General features: G+C 60.1%; 1 long non-coding RNA gene across 1 annotated transcript; it reads left to right on the top strand.

Annotated features, from left to right (window-relative positions):
- Window positions 1–271: 271 nt before the first annotated feature.
- Window positions 272–1,419, top strand: LOC138843292 (uncharacterized). The gene is made up of 2 exons (XR_011377996.1): window positions 272–494; window positions 612–1,419. It is a non-coding gene; the product is annotated as an uncharacterized lncRNA (long non-coding RNA).
- The last annotated feature ends 1,418 nt before the right edge of the window (window positions 1,420–2,837 follow it).

Genomic DNA, 2,837 nt, shown 5'->3' with positions numbered 1-2,837 from the left:
ATCGTTCTGCAGCAATCCAGCCGACAGAGGTGCTTCTCCTGCCCTAAGCGGTGTCAGGAGAGAGAAAGCTTGTGTCGGCTCGGTGAGGTGTGTCTGGCTCTGGCTTGATTCTTGGATTGTTCTGGCAAGATGGCGACTCAAACTCCAGCGCGGCCACAGCTAAGCCCAGAGTGCAGAGGCAGCTTTCGGGTCACGGCCGTCCAAACCTGCAGATCTTCAATAACAGGAAGCGGGGGGCGGGGACAGGAGGAGGGGAAGAAGGGGGAACTGTGTTGAACCCAATGTCCCATGCACCTGTGAGACATGCTTTGCATGTAGTCTTGCAAAGCAAAAGTCCCCTGGTTCTTCTCGCGGCTCTGGGAAGGAGAACACACTTCGTGTCCCTGTCGGCCATCACCGTTGCTGGCTAAGCTGTCCAGGAGCCGCCTAGCATCAACATTCGGGGAGGTGGAGAGGCGGCCGGCACTACAATCTGACCTGGATGCTAATGTTAGGTAGGCCAGCTATTCATTTAAATAAGTTAATTCCACACCTCGGGGCCTTGGTTTTTCCTTTATGTAAAATAGAAATACACATCTTACAGAGTGCCTGTCGCTCTCTGCTTTTAACAGAAAATTCAGGCTTTGTGGGAGTCGGCTATTGCTGGAATAATACTGCGAAACAAGCAGCCCCCAGGGCTTGAAACAACGCCCGCGCGTGTCCTGTGTGCGAGTCTGCTCACTCTCCGCAGCGGCCCCAGTCGCGGCTTTGGGCAAGGTTCTGGCTGTGCTGCACCTGCCTTGCTTTCAGACCAGAGAGCCACAGTCGCCGCGAGCGTGCTCTACCTACGGGGCATCCGGGGGCTGAGAGCTCGCGACGCCCCTCCCTGTCCCAGCACTGTGCTTCTTCTGTCCCTGTGCAGTTGTCAAAACATCACAAGGCCAAGGGCAAAGTCCACGGGGCAGGAAGAAGACACACTACAGAGTGAGCCACGACGGAGACCCCTAGAGGGCGCCATGCAGGAGCGCCGTTAGCGTCCTGCTAGCAAACAGGGAAGGCGTGAGAATGCACGGAGCAGGTAACTGGAGGACAGGCATTGCGGAGCAACGTGTTAAACCGCCGCTTGGGACGCCCTTGTCTCAGATTGGAGAGCCTGGTTCCACCGCCAGCTACTCTGTTTCCCAACCGGCCTCCTGCTCCCGCACATCCTGGGAGGCAGTGGGTGAGGGCTCAAGAGCTTCGGTCCCAGCCACGCACATGGGGGACCTAGAGAGAGTTCCGGGCTCCCGGCTTCATCCTAGCTCAGCCCCAGCTACTGTGAGCATCTGGGGGAGTGAACCAGCAGCTAGGAGAGCCCTCTCTCCTCTCTCCTCTCTCCTCTCTCTCTCATGCTCTGCCTTCCAAATAAATTTTTAAAATATATACTAATTCTGAAATACATCTCAAAGTGTTATTTAAAAAACCCCGAAGCCCATCCATTTCTAATTTTATTCCTCCACGGAGAGTTGGCGCACACGGGGCCTCTGAGACGTCCCCTCTAAGGGCCGACTCTCAGGGTGCCCTCTAAGCAGGGCCGACAGCAAGGCGAGCTCACGGCTCCCAGGTCCCCCTTCCCTGGACAAAGGCAGCTCTGCAAAGAACCCAGGCTGGGGACCTTGGAGAGTGGGGGGCCTGGTGCAGTGCGCAACCTGCACACCGTGCACCTCAGCACCACTCCCGGGAGTGGGCGGCCGCCTGGAAGTTTCATCCTGCACCTGCTGCCGGCTCACAGACCGCGTCGCTACCAGCCCTCTCCTCGGTGCTCACACACAGCTCCCTCTCCCCTTCCTACCTCAGGGACTTGAGCACCAGAGCTGCGGGGGCACCGATGCACCCACTTCCCAGGACTCCGGCAGCTTCTCACATCTGGGTCCGAATCCTGCCTCGGGCGACCTGGGAGGGCCCCGGCAGCTCCGGGGCGGGGGGCAGAAGCTGGGATCACCCAGGATAAGGGCAGAGGGAAAGCAGGCGAGAGATTTCGAAAGCAGCTTTCTCAGGTACTGACACCGTAAGCTGAGGACGGATAAGTGCCTCGTGGGGAGTGGGGTGCAAAGCAGTCAGCTGGGAAGAGAGACTGAGGGAGGCGCCCAGGTACAGCGGGGGGTGGGAGAGCCTTGTGTCTAAACACAGCAGCCTCCGCGAGAAATGGGGGGGGGGCTGCAGTCCCGAATTGCTTATTTGGAAAATTGATTAGTAAGCATCTATCAAACAATAGCCCCGTTGTATGGAATATTAATTCCCCCCAAGGTTATTTAGATCTTAGGCACAGAGCGGGGAGAGAGAGAGAGAGGGAGAGGGAGAGGGAGGGGGAAGGGGAAGGGAGAGGGGGGAGGGGCAGGGGAGGGAGAGGAGAGGGAGGGGGAGGGGCAGGGGAAGGAGAGGGGGAGGAGGAGGGAGGGGGAGGGGGAGGGGAGGGGCAGGGGAAGGAGAGGGGGAGGGAGAGGAGGGGGAGGGGGAAGGGCAGGGGAGGGGCAGGGGTAGGGAGAGGGGAGGGGCAGGGGAGGGTGGGGAGAGGGGGAGGGGAGGGAGAGGAGAAGAGGGGAGGGGGAGGGAGAGGAGAGGGGGAGGGAGAGGAGAGGGGGAGGGAGAGGAGGGGGGAGGGAGAGGTGAGGGAGGGAGAGGGGAGGGGGAGGGGAGGGGGAACGCCAGGAGAGAGGAAGGGAAGGCAGGCAACACTAAACTCCAGGACTGCACAGAAATCCAGCAGCGTGGGCCACCCAAGTGCCCCCGGCTGGGTGCGTCCTCGGGAGAACCAGCGGGCACTGTCCAGGGATGCGCAGCCCGAGTCCCCCTGTCCCCATCACCCCAGCCTCTCGGTC

Source organism: Oryctolagus cuniculus, chromosome 8 (genome assembly GCF_964237555.1).
Source record: "Oryctolagus cuniculus chromosome 8, mOryCun1.1, whole genome shotgun sequence".
Classification (NCBI taxonomy): Eukaryota; Metazoa; Chordata; class Mammalia; order Lagomorpha; family Leporidae; genus Oryctolagus; species Oryctolagus cuniculus.
This window is presented reverse-complemented; position numbering and strand designations above follow the sequence as displayed.